Source organism: Hibiscus syriacus, unplaced genomic scaffold (genome assembly GCF_006381635.1).
Source record: "Hibiscus syriacus cultivar Baekdansim isolate YM2019G1 unplaced genomic scaffold, ASM638163v2 tig00112231_pilon, whole genome shotgun sequence".
NCBI lineage: Eukaryota > Viridiplantae > Streptophyta > Magnoliopsida > Malvales > Malvaceae > Hibiscus > Hibiscus syriacus.
In genome coordinates this window covers 674837-695928 of record NW_024063276.1, presented here as the reverse complement: position 1 = coordinate 695928, position 21092 = coordinate 674837, and the positions used below count along the sequence as shown (strand labels likewise).

Sequence of the window (21092 nt, the reverse complement as noted above, 5' to 3'; positions counted from 1 at the left end):
CGACGCGCCACCGGAGGTCTCCTCTCGGCCACCACGAACTACCTAGCTCGCTAGCTCCTTTCGACGCCTAGCTTGCCACTCCTTGGAGCTTTATCAATTGAGGAATATCCCAAGGAAGAAGAAAGGAAAAGAGAAAATAAAAATGTGATTTTTTCTACTCTATGCGTGTGCTCTCTCTCCCCCTCTTTTTTCTCTCCCATGAGGTGTCATATATAATAAAAATATCTAGGGGTAATGATGAGGTTGCTGGGTGCAAAATACCCCTCATACCCCTAGAATCACATGTTGTGCATGAACATTATCCTCCAAGTGGCAGTGGTCCTTTGGCAGCTCTGGCAGGCGGTTATAGCAGTCCTTCACGTGCAGAGACAACTGTCTAGTGCCAGCTGTCCTTATGCAGAAATATCTTTTTGTCTTTTTCTGCGCCAGAAATGCCAAGGCATTTCAATCTACTTTAGCAACGTGTGATGCTACGGCATTACTTCCCAAAGAATCCTTTTTCTTGCTATTCCCTGCACACCATAGACAATTTGCACCTTTCCCTCAAATAGCAACATTAAGAAATAAAATAGCACAACCACCACAAATGCAACTACATGATCCTAAAATGACTAAAATGAGCTTTTAAACAAACAATAACTTAAGTGAAAAAGGCTTTAAAAGTAGCCTTTTTAGGAAGTTAACACACCCCCAAACTTAAGCTATTGCTTGTCCTCAAGCAATGGATAGCAGTTACATAAGCATAATGTCATGGCAAAGTTCGATAATAAGACAGTAGGACAAAATTGAATTTCAACCCTCAGAACAATAGGCTTCAACATGCTAGACTTATCAAGAATTCAAGTAATTTTCCCTAGGTCAAAATCCTTTGTGGTAGTGTGTGTGCGTGATTGTATCCAATCTATACTTAGCGAATTTAGATAATTTCTAATCAAGTCCCCTAGTTTTTGTCAAGGCATTTACGTATCATTAAGCACATTTTTACTCCCTTTTCTTTGATTTTTTTTATGCTGTTACGAAGGGAGTCAGCTCATCACACCTACTCTCCCACACTCTAGATGAAAGGGAGCATACCTTCCATCCCTGAGCTAGTTAAGTAGAGTCATCCTGTGACTTCTTTCATTCACTCATATGCACAAGGCTTCCATTTATTAAAGAAAGGTCCAGGAAATGCCACGGCAAAGAGGAGTGTCCCTCTACAGCTATGCTTAAGCATTTATTCACAGTTTCATTTCTAAAGGAGTTTGTTTTTGATTTTTCTTTTAAACACCATACTATATTTCAATGCCAAGACTAACTAAAGTTCCTTCATAAAAATTTCCTAAATTTTCTAAGTATAGAAAACATACAAATCGTGTAAATATTTTTCACAAAGCATCAAGCCCTAGAGTGAGTTCTATCATTCTCAACAGTCAATTACATTCAGATTATAGCCTAACAAAATTATCATAATCGGGTATCCTCAAAACATTTCATCTAACTGTCCTACCATTTACTGATGCCATGGCATAATACTATGCTAATGCTATCATGCATATGACCTACCAAGAACAATACCTCCCCCAAACTTAAGGGAAGCATTGTCCTCAATGCTTTAAAGAGAACTAACTAACTATAAACTATGTTATGCAATGAAATGCAACTAAATGAAAATGGATGCAAGAGAGGTACCTCAATGTTTACGTGGTGGTGGTGCTTTGGAGGTGCTAGCAGCTCCTCGTCGGGTGCGCTTTCGGATAGGTGCTGGGCTGGACTCGGAAGAAGTGGAGTAATAGTGTGCAATGCGTCCAGTCGTGGTCTTGGTGCGGTGACCACTACGTTGTGCATGAGAAGGATTGGGTGCTGGGACGGGGCTGGGTGTTTCTTCAATAGGGACAGTGGGCGGATATTCAGGAGTCTCGGACCGATGTGTATCAGGAGTAGGGTCAGTAGCAGGAGGATCGGGTGCATCGTGCTCAGGCTCTGGAGATGCCTAGGCATTGAATGCCGGCAGAATTTCATCTGGAAAACCAGGGAAATTCCGTTGACCGTGGGGAATAATTTCTTGAAACAACGATTCCACCATAGCATCTCTATGCTTCACGTATCCAAAGAAATTACGGATGTCACCGGGTAAAGCATGTAGTTGAGCTTGAGTCTGCGTCACAGCTTCCTCGAGAGCAAGTAACCTTGCCTCGGCATTCGATTCTGTAGTACCTGCAGATTGCTCATGAACAGGGTCTTTAGACTTGGGATTTTTAAGTCCCAACAACAGTGGAAGTCTAGCCCTAGTGATGCCCGATAATCCAGGTAAAATTTCATCAAAAGCATTTTCCTCAACCTTTTTCTTACGACATAAAGTGGTAATTAAATTAGGAAACACCAAAGCACTTGCCTTTTTACCCAAACAGTCATGAACTTGCTGAACAATGATACGACCCACATCGATCGGACGGGATACTATCATAGAATGTAAAAGCAATAAGCGTGAAAGTGATACCGTAGTGTTGTGGGAAGTGGGCATTAGTTTATGCTTGAGACAGTGATTCCATAACTTTGCGCGCGGCTGAAGACGTTCTCGGTTGACCGAGTATCTACTCGTTTGTCGTCCATTCCACTCAGTGTTTTCAAAATAAAGGTCCTCCAAGACCCCATCGTATGTGTTGCTATCGGCTTCCTATTCGAACATGGCATGGCCATCTACTACCTCCTGTAAATGAAAATAACGATTAATAGCAGTGGATGTAAAATGGATTTGCTTACCTCGAACGAAGATGGTGTGTTGATTGGGCTTGGAGATGTTCGCATAGAACTCCTTAACTAATGAGGCGTTCACCGAACCAGGATGACGGGCAAACTTCTGCCACTTGAGCGGCATCACGATGTCCATAACATCGGGTCCAAAACCACCATCGGTTTCCTCGGTAAAAATAAATCCCAACTCAAAAATGAGTTTTCGGTTCTTGAAGAACCGAGCCTTGGCCTCATCGTTCTCAAACTGTTGCCAAGCGTTCTTGTCAGTTGGAGCTGGTCTTGAGCGCACCATTTTCAGTGTTTTTGAAGTAAGAAAAATGAAAACGGAAGAAGCTTTTGAAAACTTTAAAAACTTGGATGTATTTCGACTATGGAGAGAATAAGGGAAGAAGATGAGTAAAAAGAGAGAAAAGTAAAAGTTAACATGAAGAGAAAAAATGAATAAGAAAGAAAAAAGAAAAAGTTAAAAATTTGGGAGGGAAAGGGGTGATAGGACGGTTAAGAGAGGAATTAGTGGGTGGGGGTTGTGCATGTATAGGGAAGGAAAAAAAACTGCCAAAAGGTAATGATGGTGATAGGACAAGTCTGTGGAAAGAAAAAAAGAAATGTCATAAATTAAATTAAATAAAAAGAAACAAATCAAAAGAATATCTCTCCAATTAATGCTTTGTCCTTTCCTCCCTTTGGTAACCGCTCCTTGTACGGTTTGCAGCAATGTGGTCCCTACAAATCAGATCAAAAATTAATTACAAAATAAAATAAAATAAAACTAAAGAAAAAAACTTGAATGTTAAATTTTATTTATGCACAGACACAAATTCAATGTCAAGGCATCGAATTTTGGTTCTCCTCTGGGCATGCTTCAGTATCGTGCAGCCGTAACACGTCCTTGTTGTGCGATGGTGGAATTCCATTGTAGGCTTTCAGACACTGGCCATTGACCTTGAATATCTTCCCATTGTCTATTCTCTTGATGTCAACAGCTCCATGGGGATAGACATAATGCACCTCAAATGGCCCTGACCATCGAGATTTTAGCTTCCCAAGAAAGAGTTTAAGTATGGAGTTGTAAAGCAAGACTTGGTGCCCCACATGAAAATGCCGTGGCATCAGTTTTTGGTCATGCCACTTCTTGGTTTTCTCCTTGTATATCCAAGCATTTTCATATGCTTGTGCTCTAAACTCTTCCATTTCATTAAGTTCTAATAATCTCTGCTCCCCAGCTAGTTGAGCATCGAAATTCAATCGCTTGATAGCCCAATAAGCTTTATGTTCAAGCTCAACCGGGAGATGACAAGCTTTACCATACACTAACGTGAAGGGTGACATCCCCAAAGGAGTTTTGAATGCTGTTCTGTACGCCCAAAGTGCTTAATCCAACTTTGGCGACTAATCCTTTCGCTTTGGGTTCACCACTTTCTCTAAAATCTGCTTGATCTATCGATTAGATATCTCAACTTGGCCATTTGTCTGCGGATGATATGCCATGGCAATCTTGTGTCGAACTCCATATCTCAGCAATGCCTTGGCAATCAACTTGTTATCAAAATGGGTTCCTTCATCACTGATGATAGCATGAGGTACTCCAAACCGAGTGAAAATATACTTGTACAAAAACTTGAGTACGGTCTTGGAGTCATTCCTTGATGTTGCTATTGCTTCCACCCACTTTGACACATAATCCACAGCAAGCAATATATATAATTTTCCTTCAGAAGATGGGAATGGTCCCCATGAAGTTGATGCCCCACACATCAACAGCTCTATCTCCAAAATATTTTGCAGCGGCATCTCATGTCGTCTGGAGATGTTTCCAGTCTGTTGGCATCGATCACATCCTTTGTAAAATGCTTGGGCATCTCTAAACAAAGTTGGCCAGTAAAAGCCTGATTGTAGGACTTTAGCAGCAGTCCTTGCTCCACCAAAATGGCCTCCACTTGGGGCCGAATGACAATGGTACAAAATATCACTTTGCTTCTCTTCAGGTACACATCGTCTAATGAGCTGATCGGCACAATGTTTGAACAGATATGGCTCATCCCAAAAATAGTGCCTTGCATCGTGCTTTAACTTCTTTTTAGCCTGACTATTCAAATCAAAAGGCATAATTCCACTAACAAGAAAATTAACAAGGTCAGCGTACCACGGGATTGACGCGGCATATAAAATTTTCTCATCAGGAAATTCCTCTTGGATATCTACAGTGTCATGGCATTCAGAATTGTTCTATAGCCTAGATAAGTGATCAGCAACTTGATTTTCAGTTCCTTTTCTATCTACCACCTCTAAGTCAAATTCTTGCAAAAGTAAGATCCACCTAATAAGCCTAGGCTTGGCATCCTTTTTGTTCACTAAGTATTTTATAGTCGAATGATCAGTGTGAACAATAACTTTAGTGCCTATTAGGTAAAGTCTAAATTTATCAAAAGTAAATACTACAGCAAGTAATTCTTTCTCAGTGGTAGTGTAGTTCAATTGTGCTTCATTTAAAGTGCGGCTAGAGTAATAAATAACATGAAAGATTTTACCTCAGCGTTGCCCCAAAATAGCTCCTACGGCATAATTGCTTGCATCACACATCAGCTCAAATGGTGATGTCCAGCCGGGAGGGACTACAATGGGTGCCGAGATCAGTTGTCGCTTTAGCTCAGTAAATGTGCCGAGGCATAATTCGTCAAACACAAAGGGTTATTTTTGTTGAAGCAATGTGCACAAGGGTTTAGAAATCTTGGAGAAGTCTTTGATAAACCGTCTATAGAATCCATCATGTCCAAGAAAACTTCTTATTTCCTTGACCGAAGTTGGTGGTGGCAATTTTTCAATCACTTCAATCTTTGCCTTGTCCACCTCAATACCCTTGTGTGAAATTTTGTGGCCTAATACAATACCTTCAGTCACCATGAAGTGACATTTTTCCCAGTTTAAGACCAACTCAGCCTCCTCGAATCTCTTAAGAACTTTTGCTAAATTGCCGAGGCATCGTTCAAAGTCGTCCCCACAAAAAGAAAAGTCGTCCATGAAGATCTCCAGAAAATCCTCAACCATATCTGAAAATATAGCTTGCATACAGCGCTGAAACGTTGCCGGGGCATTACAGAGTCCAAAAGGCATCCTCCTAAAGGCAAAAGTGCCATAGGGACAAGTAAATGTAGTCTTCTCCTCGTCCTCTGGTGCGATGGCAATTTGATTGTACCCCGAGTACCCATCCAAAAAGCAATAGAATGCTTTGCCGGCCAATCGATCCAACATTTGGTCGATGTAAGGTAGAGGAAAGTGGTCCTTCTTCATAGCTTTGTTGAGTTTTCTATAGTCCATACATATCCTCCATCCGGTCACAGTGCGAGTGGGTAATAGCTCATTATCCTCATTCGTAACCACCTTCGTGCCTCTTTTCTTCGGAACACATTGGACAGGGCTCACCCATGAGCTATTGGAGATAGGGTAGATCACTCCAGCATCAAGCCATTTCAGAATTTCTTTCATCACCACTTGCTTCATAACAGGGTTGAGTCTTCTTTGTGGTTCAATTGAATTATCGTGGCAATCTTCTAGCAGAATCTTGTGCATGCAGATCGTGGGACTAATGCCTTTCAAATCGGCCATAGTCCAACCAATTGCTTTCTTATGCTGCATCAAAACACTTAACAAACTTTGCTCTTGGTTAGCAGTAAGGTTAGCGGAAATAATCACCGGTAAAGTCGTATCGCTACCTAAGTAAACATATTTAAGATACCCTGGCAAAGTCTTAAGCTCTAGATTGGGTGCATGCAATAATGAAGGCTTAGGAGAAATGAATTCATTAAAATTCAGAGGTTCAAAATTCATACCTGATCTAACTTCTACTAAGCTAGATTGCTCCTCCAAAATTGGAAAGTCTCCACTAAGCTTTCATCATCCACCCAATATTCCTTTTCTGCTAGCTGAATGAAGTTGTTCTGGAAAAGATGTTCAGTCTCTTCTTCAATCACTGAATTCAATTCAGAAATGCCTTGGCATTCTTCATGTCTCACACATATTTGAGTTCTAAAAACATTGACATCACACTGACCATCCACTCTCATGTGAGTTCACCTTTTTCAAAGTCTATCAAGATACATCCAGTGGAAGAAAGGTCTTCCCAGAATGATTGTGCCTTGGCATCAACTTCGCAGTCCAGAATTAGAAGTCGACTGGAAACACAACTTGTCCCCTATTACTATGACATCCTCGCTCTCCCTTCAGTTTAACATGGATTTGTCGGCAAGTTATAAAATAACTGAGGTGGGTCTTGCATCTCCTATGCCAAGCTTCAAGAAATCGCTTTCGGCATTAAATTGACACTTGAACCAATCACATAAAGCCTTTCCAACGAAATTAGCTCCAATTGAACAGGAATAATGAGCTACCTGGATCATTTCTCTTTGGCGGCAACTTACTCAATGAAGAACAAAATTCTGTTGCCGTGGCAACTGTATCTATTTTCCTCTTCTTGGTACAGATGTCCTTCAAAAATTTGGCATACATCGGCATCTGTTCAACACTTCCAAGAGAGGTATATTGATATGGAGCTGATCAAGAATGTCTACGACTTCTTGAACTGAACTTCATCATTGTGCTTCTTCAATCTTTACGGGAAGGGTGGGGGAGTCTCTTCCTTAGCTGTAGGAATATAATTTTCTTTTGCCTTGGCATCAGAATCTGGTACCTTGGCAGAATCCTCCTCCTTGTCCTTCTCAGAAACTCTATCATCTTGTAATTCAGCTTCAGTAGTGGGATTAGAATCATCATGCTGTGGCCCACTATCCTTGACTTGTCGATTGATTGTGTTCCACTCCTAAGAGTTAACACATTGCATGCTCTTTTCCAGGCCCTTTAGGACTTCAGTATCACTTGGCAACGTCCTTGCTGACGCTCTTGCAATGTCGTAGTATCTGACCAACTGGACCTTCCAAAGCTCTCAGAGACGAGCTATGGCTTTGAAGTAAGGCACCTTAACTATGAAGTAAAGCTCCTTGATTTTTAATTGAAGTAGAATGGTCTTGCAGCATTGTCTTCGTAGTAGATATGAATTCTTGAATTGTAGCTTCTAAGGAACTTATGCTCGCTAAAGATGAAGCTCATTTGTTAGCATTATGCCATGGCATAGTATTTTGGTAACTTTGAGGCTCATTGTGATTCTCTGCTCCCCATGAGAAATTGGGATGCTGACGCCATCCAGCATTATAAGTGTTTGAGTAAGGATTGTTGTTGCCTCAATTGTAATTACCAACAAAGTTGATAGACTCATGGTTGGTTGGGCATTCGCTCTCGTGATGATTGCCTTGGCATAACAGACATGCCAGATTAGTTGTTTTTACTTCCTTCACATCAGTGGAACATTGTAAGTTCTTCAACATATTAGTAATAGCGGAGAGTTGAGCGGACACCGAATCTTTGGCTTCTAACTCGAATGCTCCAGGTGCTATCCTCCCACTCCCAAGTCTTGAGGAAGAAAATTGATAATAATTGTTAGCAATTTTGTCCAAGATAGCAAACGCCTCCGTAGGTGATTTGTCCAGCAATGTCCCATTTGCCGAGGCATCCAGTAACATCCTCGTGGGTGCATTGACTCCATTATAGAACATGACTACTTGAGTCCAATCATGAAAACCATGATTTGAACACTTTCAAAGCAAACTCTTATAACGATCCCAACACTCATACATGGATTCATCGTCGCCCTGGCGAAAAGATGATATTTCATTCCTTAGCTGCGTATTCATGTTTGGTGGGTTGTACCTCAATAAGAAACTCTTGCAAAGATCGACCCATGATTCCATCGAACCGGCTGGTATACCACTCAATCAAGCTCTTGCTCGGTCACACAATGAATACGGAAAAAGCTTTAATTTTAGAAAATCCTCATGCACTCCTTCTTCGCGGAAAGAATCACAAACTTCCATAAAATTGCGAATATGCTGCCTGGCATCTTCAGTTGGCATACCCCCAAATTGCCCAATGGAATTCAACATGTTAAACATGACTGGTTTCAGCTCGAAATGTGCAGCTTGAATTTCGGGTGCCACAATCCCAGGATTCAGATCATCCAGCATCGGATTTAAATGATCTCGAATAAAACGAGGCCTGATAGCAGGTTCAGCATTGTTTAATGCCGCGGCATTCTGATTTCCGTCATCTTGACCAATGCCTTGGTTTCCAATCTGATACATATTTCCTTGAGCACGTCTTCTTCTTCTAAAGAGTCTTTCAATCTCAGGTTCTATTGGTTCCAAAGGCTCCTCAGAATTTCTTCTAGGCATACACTAAATAAACCTGAAAAATAAAACAAAAATATCAAGTAAACTATACAAAAAAATAAAAATACAAAACAAAATAAAATGCTCTGGCAAAACTAAATAACTTCATGCTGCCAATCCCCGGCAACGGCGCCAAAAACTTGTTCGCGTGTTGTGAGTACTATAAAATATACGCAAATAATGTGCAAGTATACACAATCGCTCAAGTAATATATGAGTTAGTATCGTCTCCACAGGGATTGGGTGAAATTACGAAAGTCTAACCAAAGCAACGCACTAAATTATCTAAGTATAGTTAGTTTTGATATATACAAATGTCACGGCAATGGATATGTGTATGCTGGTGGATGCGGATTGATGGTGTGATGGTGTAGCAAATGAAAATGCAGTGGCAATGATGGATGTTTAATATTGAGTATGGTGAAATGTCAAGGCAATGAAAAATGGTAAGGATTGGTCTAAGGTTGCTAAACTTATTTCTCAAGTATATTTAAGCTATCTTGTCTTTACTTACTCGACAGGGCTTTCCTAAGGTGTTCAAAAGAACCTAACAGAATAGGATGCCAAGGCATCTGCTCTCACCTCAATGATGTTGGACAGCCTACCCTATTGATAAATACACCTTTTTTAGTCGTTGAAATCCTATCCTAGTCTCTTCCGAGATCTAAGGGATTAAGTTATAATATTCCTAAGCCGGTTCAAAGCCCCTTGAAAATACCATAACCCATTGCTTATGAGGATCTTATCTTGCATTTCTTCCGAATACTTACAAGTATTTTTAGCTTAGGATTCTTCCGAATACCTAACCTTCATCTAAGAGATGGACATTTCCATGCCTCTTACAAGCCTAGATGGTGAAGCATTCATAAGCAAAGCAAATAAAGAACCCAAAATAAACTTAAATATACCCTAAAAAATAAAGTTTAAATAATCGTTCAACCAACCACCACCAAATAAGTTAGTTCATGGTGGGGTTCGAAATATCCAAACATAAAGTCATGAAAATATTCGTTCCAACAACCCACAAATTAATAGAAAAATAGCAGCAAAAGGGAAGTGAGAAGAAGCCTTCGACGTGCCACCGGAGGTCTCCTCTCGGCCACCACGAACTACCTAGTTCTCTAGCTCCTTCCGGTGCCTAGCTTGCCACTCCTTGGAGCTTTATCAATGGAGGAATATCCCAAGGAAGAAGAAAGGAAAAGAGAAAATAAAAATGTGATTTTTTTCTGCTCTATGCGTGTGCTCTCTCTCCCCCTTTTTTTCTCTCCCATGAGGTGTCATATATAATAAAAATATCTAGGGGTAATGATGAGGTTGTTGGGTGCAAAATACCCCTCATACCCCTAGAATCACATGGTGTGCATGAAACCTTATCCTCCAAGTAGCAGTGGTCCTTTGGCAGCTCTGGCAGGCGGTTACAGCAGTCCTTCACGTGCAGAGACAGCTGTCCAGTGCCAGCTGTCCTTATGCAGAAATATCTTTTTGTCTTTTTCTGCGCCAGAAATGCCAAGGCATTTCAATCTGCTTTAGCAACGTGTGATGCCGCGGCATTACTTCCCAAAGAATCCTTTTTCTTGCTATTCCTTGCACACCATAGACAAACTGCACCTTTCCCTCAAACAGCACCATTAAGAAATAAAATAGCACAACCACCACAAATGCAACTATATGCAACTACATGATCCTAAAATGACTAAAATGATCTTTTAAACAAACAATAACTTAAGTGAAAAAGGCTTTAAAATTAGCCTTTTTAGGAAGTTTACACCACCCAACAGATTGAACCGGAAGACCCAACCTCAAAGAGGAGACGCACTAGGCGTAATAGGTACAAGACACCACCACCACAATAAGATACTTCTCTTATCACTTACATTCATGTAGTGTAGTTTGGGGGAGATATTGTTCATAGTTAAGCATTTGCATTTATAATGTTAGTAGAATTTTGTTATGGCATTAATTAGGATGAGTTAGTTTTTTGGAATAAGTTAAGGATGTGATGATAAATTCTTGCTATGGTTGTGAATTGAATGTACATAACTATTAGGATTAATTGGACCAAATTCTTTGTGAGTCTTTGATACACGATTGTGTGCTTTCTATGCTTAAGGGACTTAAATTTTTTTATGAAAGAACCTTTGCATGTTGCAACATAAATTTATGACTAATGGACTTAATGTTTAAATGCTTAATTAAACCCCTTTATGTTTATAAATTTTGCTGAATTACGGATAAATGCTTTGGTATAATTATAGAGGGACACTCCTCTTTGATATATCAATGCATGGATATTATGTTTCAATAAATGGAAGCTATAACATATGAGTGAATGAAATTAGTCACGAGATAACTCTACCTAACTAGCTCGGGGATGAAATGTTTGCTCCAATTCATCTAGAGTGTGAGATGGTAGTTGTGATAGGCTGACTCCTCTCATAGTAGTGCTATATATATATATATATATATATAATTACCAATGTAAACTTAATGGAAATTAGAGTAATTGTGTGCTTAACTGGTAAAGAAATGATAAAGCATAATAAGGAACTTGCCTAGAAATTTTCTAACCTCGTTAAGCATAGATTGGATACAATCACACACACAATGCAAAGGGTCTTGCTATAGGGAAACATTCTTGATATCCAGACTAGCATGTTGAAGCCAATTATTTTCAAGGGCTAAAATTTTATCCAAACATTACTTTCTCAACTAAACTTCTACCATAGCATTATTTTCTATTATTCATTATCCATTGCTTAAGGATAAGAAATAACTTAGGTTTGGGGGTCTGATAACTCGTAAAAAGGCAGTATTTTGTGCCTTTTTACTTAGGTTATTGTTTGTTTTAAAGACCATGTAATATCATTTAGAATGCATTTAGGTCATGTAGTTACATTTGGTGGTAAAGTCTTGCAGCAGTATTTATTTATTGGAAATTGGTGTTAATAAAGGAAAGGTCTTACTCTTTTGGTGTTGTGTTGGTGAAGAAAGCTTAAGGAGAATACTGGTAGCTAGAAAATGTAGCCCCATAATGATGAGTGCATTATCTTTGGCCTCACAGTTGAGAATAAGAAAATTAGTAGGAAATACAAACTTGTCCACTTTCATAATGACAACTTCAGTTCTACCCTCAGAATGCACATGAGATCGGTCAGCTAGTTATAGGATCACGGTGGTAGGTCGAGCATTGCACATTCCAAGCTTCAAGAACATGGACTTGGACATCAAATTTACACTTGACCCAAGGTCAAACTAAGCTCTTCCCACATATTTATCACTGATAGAATATGGAAAAACAAAGTTGTCATGATCTTTTCGCTTTACAGAAGTTTACTAAGTGCATAACAATATTCTTTTGTTGTGGCAACAGTTTCAAATTTTTTCACCTTGTTCTTCTTTGTGACAATGACTTTGAGAAATTTGGCATAAGTATGCATCTGATAAATGACCTTCAGAAGTGGGACATTGATATAAAACAGGTCAAGGATGTCAATGAACTTCTTGAATTGGATGTCATCATGATGTTTATTTAGTCTTTAAGGGAATGGTGGTAGGGGTCTGACTTTATCCACTGCAGGTGGGGGAACAACTTTTTATGTGACATTTATTTGTCCTCCATCAGCAGGTTTACTCTTAGAAGCCTTATCATTATCCTTCTCCATAGGTAATTCTTCTTGCACTTCAGGTTCTTGTTGCACAATGCTAGGGATATAATCTTTTTACTTCTTCCCCCAAACTTACCTCATTTATTAAGTTGAGTACCACTCCTCAACGTGAGCGCACTGCATTTCTCCTTTCCATGAGGCTTAGTGACCTCAGTATCACTAGGGAGACTGCCTTGAGGGTGAGCATTTAATGTTGTAGTAATTTGGAACACTTGGTTCTCTAATGCTCTCAAAGTAGAGCTATTACTTTATAACAAAATAGCTTGATTCTGCAAAAGTGTTCCCTAACTGTTAATTATGAGAGCTCATACAATAAAGCTTTCGTTGAAGCCATAAAATATTGAAGAGTAGTTTTAAGAGAATTAAAATTTGAAGTAGAAGTTGAACCCTTGTTAACATTCTGTGATGGTGTATGTTATTGTGAAATCCTGTAGGTTCAGTAATATTCTGGTGTGGCATATTCAAGTTTCATGCATTATTGTTGTTTTCCCCTTGATTACCCCATGAGAAGTTAGGATGCTGATGCCATCCTGGGTTGTAGGTGTTAGAATAAGGGTTGTTGTTGCTTCGATTGAAATTCCCCATGTAGTTGATAAACTCTTGATTTTCTTGGCATTCACTCTTATAGTGATTGTCATGGCATAAGAAACATGCAAAATTGGCCATTTTTACTTCATTCACCTCGCTGAAACGCTGTAAATGTTTTAGTATATTTGTTATGGTGGAAAGTTGGGTAGACATTGAATCATTACCATCTAGCTCGAATGTCCAGGTGTTTTCCTTCTAGTTCTAAGCCTTGAAGAGGGAAATTGATAGTCATTATTGGTTATTCTGTCTATGACGTCAAAAGCCTCTTCGAATGATTTCTCAAGCAAAGTACCATTTACTGAAGCATCTAACATCATATGTGTGGGTGCATTCACTCCATTGTAAAACATCACAACTTGGGTTCAGTCGTGGAATCTATAATTGGTGCACTTACAAAGCAAACTTTTATAGCAGTCGTAACACTCATACATTAATTCGTCATTAGCTTAAAGAAAACTTGCTATGTCATTTCGAAGTTGAGTGTTCATATTAGGTGAATTATACCGCTGCAAAAAGCTTTTGCAAAGATCAACCTAAGTCTCCATCGAGTAAGATGAAACTCCTCTAAGCCAAGCTCTTGCTTGATCATGCAAAGAATAAGGAAACAACTTAACTTTAGCACATCTTCGTGCATTTCTTGTTACCTGAATGAGTTACAAACTTCTAAGAAAGCCCGGATGTTGCCTTGCATCTTTATTAGGCATGCCACCAAACTGTACGATTGAATTTAGCATGTTGAACATGATTGGTTTAAGCTCGAAGTGGGCTGCCTAGATCTTGGGTGCCACGATCCCAGGGTCGAGATCATCTAGAATATGAGCTAAGTGATCTCGATAACTCTCGATCTTGGTATAAGTCTTTCATTCCTAAATATTGATTTGAACTGAAGTTATGACCATGACTCATTTAGCATGTTTAATATGTCATCTTTGACGTAATAAATTGGTGGAGTCCTCGAGCCATGCAACAACAAAACCTGAAAAAAAGAAATAAACAAAAATAATAAGTAAAACTGAAAACAAAAACTAACTAAAAACTTTCTCTATAAAAAACTTTTAAGAATTAACCAGTAGCCAAATCAAGCCCCAGCATATGGTGCAAAAATCGATGCAAGTAATACAGTAGTGAGTGAGTATCATCTCCATAGGGATTGAAGGTATTTTAAAAGAAAACTATAGCAAATAAGGTTGTCACGAACTAAATCTAAAACTAACGAAGTATATATTTATGATGGTATAAACAGATGAAAGTATAGCTATGGCAGATGGTATGTATAAATGGTGATGGAATAGTAAGAAGTGAAAGTGAATGTGAAAATTGACGAAATTATAAAAGTGTGCTGAGGCAGAAATCTAAGTAAATTGCAAAAGTATGCTAAAGCATAAAAATAAATTGAACTCTGAGAAATGAGATAAGACTGATAACCTCACACAATCGAGCCTATCTAGAGTTAAATGGCATGGATTTACTATGGCAATAATATTCTATGCTAAGGATGATCTCTTCTTCTATGAGTATGTTGCCCGACAGGATTTGCTAAAAATGCTCCTACACTCGCTCAACCAAGGAACCTGATAAAACTAATGCTACAACAGCACCTCTTAGTGTTAACAGCAATATAATCTTATCGAAAAAATAATATCCCTTTTAGTAGAATGAAACCCTCTCCTTATCTCTAAGGTGGGTTAGAACCTCCCCATCCCGATTTAGTTCTCTTGCTCACGTAAATCTAACTTAACTCTCTCGATACTAGGTATCTATACTTAGAAAATGACAATCTCTCAAAAACTCTTACAAGACTAAGCATATTACACTACAGTAAACGACAATCTCTCAAAAGCTCTTATAATGCTACAACGTATAAGGTTAAAAACAGTGAGCAAAACAACATTTAAGCATAAAAATATCCAAACCATCCATTAACATAAAATAAAATAATTAAACATAAATCCAACACTAAATAAGGTAATACATGGTGTGGATAAGTTCATCCAAAAATATTCAAGTTTAGTACAAGCCCAAAAAGATAGAAAATGAAGCAATAGGAGAAGAAAATCTCCCAAATGAGCTGTTGTTGTGACCTAGTTGTACCACCATGCATTGCCATAGCAAGCTAACCTCTCTTGAGATCTAGTTGCTACCTCCTTCAAGCTCGGCTATGGAGGGCACCACGAAAAGGGGATGAAAAATGAAAAGGAAGAGGAAATGTGCAGCCGTCTCTATCTTAGGTCACATCCCAAATGCTCTCTCAAAAATCTCCTTTAAATGTAGAGTACCTTAGGTATTTATAGAGGGAATATTTCTAGGGTTTTGGGCCCAAAATTCTCTTTGTACTCTAGGTGACACCCTTCTCACGTGAATGGGCGGTTACTTGTGGCAGGTGATCCCAATTTTGCAGTACGGGTGGTGAGTCACGTGTGGCTGGACAGCTTGGCAAAGATATTTTTACTATTTTGTCTTTTCTACATTAAATATGTTATCCATCTTTCGTTGCGGTAAGTTTTTCAGCGTTCCATCTATAGAATGCTATAGTAGAAATTTCTCCAACATGCTACAACGACCACATCTTCTCCTAATGCTACAACGGCCACATCTTCTCCTTAAGCTTTCATTGTCTGCACAATACCATAAAAACAAGACCTTTCCTTCAGCAGCACCAATTTTGCTACAACAGGATTTTACCACCAAATGCAACTATATTACCTAAATGCACTCTAAATGCTATGACATGGGCTTTAGAACAAACAATAATCTAAGTAAACAATAAATGACCTTTTTATGGTGTTATCACATGCGAAGCGCATCTTAGAGGTTATTATCAGCCCAACTCCGGAGGGTAAGCTTATATGTGTTTATCATAATTCGGGGTGTTATTTAGCTAAGTCAGGGTATAATTGGTTGTTCATGTGGGAATGAACCATTCGAGACATATCCATGATTTGGAAACGACTGGCTATGCCCACCCTAAAAAATTTTGAGATAATTGGATGGAGAATTTGTAACAACACACTTCCGACAGGTGATAAGCTGTAAAACACTCGACTTTCTGATGAGATCTGCCTTCTTTTTGGTTCGGAGCATGCGACTATGTTGCATGCGCTGAAAAACTGTCATCGGTCAAGCTACATCATTTTGAGTTCAGGTCTAAAGCCCTCAATATCTGACTGGTGGGGCTTTTCCTGCAAAAAGTGGCTCGAAATGGATGATGTTTCTCTGGATCGGGTTCTCAAAGCTGGTTATTTTAGTTGTGAAATTTATGGAATAGGCTAAATAACTGGTTACGTGATGGGGAAATGATTGTCGATTGGGAGGTGACCAACACGGCGTATGGCCTCCAGATGGAATTGTCTAAAGCTAATGTAGCTAATGGGTTTAAGAAGATGGGCAATTAACTAGCTCAGAGCACATGATGGGTAAGACCAAATCTAGGGTACATCAAGATCAATGTGGATGGTTCTTACATTGCTCACTCGAAGCAAACGACAATTGGAGTGGTGGCTCGCGATCACCATGGCATGGTCATTAAGGTTTTTCCTTTTAAACTCAATTTACCCCAAATTCCTGAAACACCAAAGGCATTGGCGTTCATCTTCAGACTTTGGCTTGTGCTGGAAAATGGCTGGAATCAGGTTATCCTCGAAGGTGATGCTATCTCCATTGTTAATCTGCTTGTAAATCATCATCATGATTTTTCTGTAATTGGCTTGCTTTTAAGCGAGGCACATTAGCCTCTTGCCAAGAACAACGACTTCAAGGTTTTGTAGACGAAACGTGAGGCAAATAGGGTAGCACATACTCTTGCACATTCGGCCTTGTCGAGAACCAGTCAATTTTGGTTTTAGTATGACGAACCTGACTGTATTAAGGATTATGCAATTGAAGATGCTATTGGTATCTAATGAAATTGGTATTTTTCCTAAAAAAAAAACATTTTCCTTTATTTTCTTTCAATAAGAGGATGACGCGTGTCGCCCTCTGATTGGTGAAAAATAAATATATTGAATTAAAATCAATTAAAATAAATTCAATTCTCCAATTGAATGGTGACATGTGGCTCCATGTGATTCAATTATTAAATATATTTTAATTTATTAAAAATATGACTAAATTGAGAGAATGTGTAAAAAAGTTGACTAAAAGTGTGATTATACCAAAATATTTAACTGTCACGTCACATAATCTGTTAAATGTTAACGACAAGTGGTTTGATTTAGAACAATTAAATAGTTTAGTGGCCTGATTGACAAAATTAAAAGATCAATGATAAAAATAAAAGAGGTAAATAGCTGAGTCAAAGGTATAACTTACAAAAAAAATAGTTGTTTGCATTGAAAAACCAAAGAGTTATGGACTGAAATGAAAGTTGACCAATGAAAAAAATGAGGATATTTAAGATTTTGGAAAAAAGATATTAAAGGTCCATTACTTAAAAAAATCAATATGCTCACCATATTATTTTTTTCTCTTAATGTGATCCTCCAACTCAAAAAGTAAATTTAATGTGGTTCATTAATCAACGGTTTCTGTTTTTGGTCGTTACATTATTGATGTGACAGTTCATAGTGCTGACGTGATGGTCTACGGAGTTGACACGATAGTACACAGTGATTTCTGATGTGGTAGATGACAAAGCAGACAAGCTAAATTTTAAATAATAAATTATTTAAATATTCAAAAAAAACACTTATAAAATTATACATGTAACATCTCATAGATTATATGAGAATTATAAAAATTAAATTCGTTGAGACTTATAATTTTTAGATTAGTCAAAACTTATTATGTTTTCTAATTATCTTTTTGTGAGTCTCGACTAATTTAAAAGATAATTATATAATAAGTTTCAACATAAAATATAATTAAAAAATATTAAGTTTCGAATAATCCAAAATTTATAAATCTTGAATAATTTAAATTTTGTAAGTCTCCGATTAATTCAGTAAAAATACTTTGTATAAGTGTTGGTGATATATATGTAAATTACTTGTATACATTATGTATAATATAACTTTTTAAAAATATTTTTAAATTTTTTAATAATTTATAAGTTATCATTTTATAACATATGATATATATTCAAAAAATTAAATTTTTTATAACTTTTTTAGTATTTTTAATATGTTTATTCAAATTTTTTTTAGTAATTTAACCTTTTAAATATTTGCATTATTTTATATTTATAATTTAAAATAACTTTTATTTAAAAAATTAAACAAGTTCTGGAACTTTAAAAAATCAATTTTACCTTCGAATAAAACCAAAAAAACAATTTAGTTTATCTGTAATATCATCTGTTATGTCATTAATCATTTTGGATTATCATGTCAGCATCGTGGACTACCATGTCAGTAATATGAATTGTCATGTCAGTAACGTAACGATCAACAACAGAAAATATTAGGCGAAGGGGCACATTAAATTTGTTTTTGAGTTGAAATGCCACAAAAAATAATATGAGAATAACATTATTTTTTCAAAAATAAAAATACTTCTAATATATTTTTACCAAGAATTTTAGATATGCGACTGTTGTTTTCCTTGTCTGAACATATTTATTTGCCTAGGATTTTAGAAATCCGAGAATGTTGTTATTTTGGAAAATTCACCGGAAGAGATCAGGTCCCTCTCGAAAGCTGACAAGAGAAGATTTACTACTCTTAGGCCCCGTTTGATTCACGTCATATTTTATTCCTGGGAGGAATGTTTTTTTCCTAGTAACGATACCCATGTTTGGATGGGGTTACATTTCCAAGTGCAGGTAAAGAATGAATACCAACAGTGGTATTTTTTTTCCTGTTTTCCCGGGAATATTAGTCCCCCATCTCTCTTAGGTATTTGCTTATTCCCGGTCCCCTTGTCTAAAATACCCTTCTCCCCGCTTGGTTCTGGCTGAAAGAAAATCTACTTCTTCTTCGATTTGGCATTCAGATTTGCTTTTGGCGTATTAGTCTCCCATCTCCCTTATAGGTATTTGTTTCTGGCATTGATATTTTCAACATTTTTATTTGATTCTTGGTGTTGATATTTCAATTTGTTTTATTGTTCAGTTTTTATGGGTTTGTGTTTTCACTCATGTTTCTATATTTTTCTCTACTGCTACACTGATATGCCCATTATTGCTTATTTTCTTGATGACTGTAGTGTTTAGCGTTTCATTGTTCTTTCCTTTTCTTATTCCATCAGTGACCCAACTGCAATGGAATCAGCTTTGAATAGAGATTTGAAACTCAACTTCAAAATTAAACTCGAGCGTTGAAACTTTTTCAAGTTGTTCTAATTGGAACCCAAAAAATGTAATATGCACCTCAATTTCTTCTTTTACGACTTTGGTCTTTGTCAAAAACTGTAAATTGCATTTTTAACTTTGTTAGCTTTAGTTTAGTTATATCATTGAATCTCCTCCCATAGAGATCTGAGTAGACATGCAGAAAATAATGTTGCTTGAGTCCAATGGTTAATTGAGCGAAAAGGATAATAAAAGAAAAATGGATTTGTGATAGAATTTTCTTTGTTTCCATTCTTTTCATTTCCTCTTATTTTCCTCTTTATTTTTGTTCCCCTTCATCCTGGATTTGTGATAGAATTTTCACTTCTTTTTCTAGATTTGTGATAGAGTTTTCATAGTTCCATGCGAGTATTATTTTGAAAGGGAATTCGTTGTTTTTGTTGAAATTTATTGAAATTTCATCCAGAAGGTAAAATTTTCACTTATTTTCCTGGATTTGTGATAGAATTTTCATAATTCCATGCGAGTATTATTTTGAAAGGGAATTCGTTGTTTTTGTTGAAATTTGTTGATCCACATAATGGATTTCAACTGTGTTCGGGCTTTTGTTCTTTGATCTCTGTGGTAATTGTTCTAGTTATTAGATTTCAAGTCTTTGGAAGAATAATTGGAGAATCTACTATTTATGGGCTTCAATTTTATCATCCATTATAGATTGTTTTGACTTTAGCTTAAGATCCCTCGTACCAGTTTGTTAAGAGTAATTTGCAATGCTTTTACATTCTTTCACGGATGATTTAGTGAATTCCTTGTTGTTGAAAACATTTTGATATTTCGATATAACAAATTAAGTTAAATGAATTTTAAGATTTTCCAAATGATTTTCTAAGTATATTCGATATAATTATTCAAATATCAAAATATTACTCCAAATCTTTCAAAAGTCATTTTTAATCCTTACTCAAGTGTAAAAGTAAGTTTTAGTCTTAAAATAATTTCAAAACAATTTTACAAAATATTTTGAACCATTTCAAAGCCAAAAATTCCATATTGCTCAGAGGGAACTGATTCTCCCCCCCCCCCAAGGGATACCGATTCCCCCTGAATGGTTTGGCTCCGAGAAAAAAATAGAATGCTCGGAGGGAACCGATTCCCCCCAGGTGGTACCGATTCCCCCTGTTTAACGGTCGAAATATTTGAATTTTACACTTAGGGAACCGATTCCCTATGAGGGGAACCGATTCCCTATGAGGGGAACCGATTCCCCCCACGCTCCAAGCTGTTTTATTAATTGATTTCACACTAAAACGGCTCTATTATCTCCACTAATCATCCCCAACGTTCAGAATTGATTCAATGAGTATTTAAACAAGCTTAGAAGCCATTGATCAATAACAAGAAATATCAAGCAACTAGAATCAAGAGAGAATCAAAGAGAAAGCATCAAACCTCAAGTTTGAGCATTTAAAGCCTATTTTTCATTCAATATTCATTTTGCTTTCAAGAACACTTATTGTGCTCAATTATATTTATTCTTGAGTGTTCTTTCTTTGTTCTAGAATTGTGCAAATATCTTACCTTGTGAGGTTTTTCTTGTAAGTTTGT

General features: G+C 37.4%; 1 pseudogene; it reads right to left on the bottom strand.

The window, feature by feature from the left end:
• Positions 1–21092, bottom strand: part of LOC120176207 — a 101525-nt pseudogene that overhangs the window by 73692 nt on the left and 6741 nt on the right.